At 45.5% G+C, this 440-nt stretch overlaps 1 protein-coding gene across 1 annotated transcript in view; it reads right to left on the bottom strand.

The window, feature by feature from the left end:
- TGS1 (trimethylguanosine synthase 1) overlaps window positions 1-440 on the bottom strand; it is a gene marked incomplete at its 5' end in the record, with an annotated part of 18959 nt that overhangs the window by 11496 nt on the left and 7023 nt on the right. The gene's annotated exons all lie outside the window — the stretch shown is intronic.

The raw sequence follows: 440 nt of genomic DNA, 5'->3' as shown, positions 1-440 counted from the left end.
CGCTCTTCAACGGCAGACGCAGATGCTCACTGTACGTTACAGTTGCTCTGAGTGGCACCAGACCCGAGGCAGGTCCTGACCAGAAAGTCTCAGGAAATTCCTAACTTTTGTTCACATAAATAAAATTGCCCTTGGATTACATAGATACAAGGCAACAAAAATTACAGCAACGGGTATAATACAATACATGCTGCCACCACCACTCTTCAACGGCAGACGCAGATGCTCACTGTACGTTACAGTTGCTCTGAGTGGCACCAGACCCGAGGCAGGTCCTGACCAGAAAGTCTCAGGAAATTCCTAACTTTTGTTCACATAAATAAAATTGCCCTTGGATTACATAGATACAAGGCAACAAAAATTACAGCAACGGGTATAATACAATACATGCTGCCACCACCAGAAAACAGTGCTTTGCAGCTGGGTGTTAGGGAATGCCG

This window comes from Buceros rhinoceros, unplaced genomic scaffold (assembly GCF_000710305.1).
Source record: "Buceros rhinoceros silvestris isolate BGI_N320 unplaced genomic scaffold, ASM71030v1 scaffold37832, whole genome shotgun sequence".
NCBI classification, from domain to species: Eukaryota; Metazoa; Chordata; class Aves; order Bucerotiformes; family Bucerotidae; genus Buceros; species Buceros rhinoceros.
This window is presented reverse-complemented; position numbering and strand designations above follow the sequence as displayed.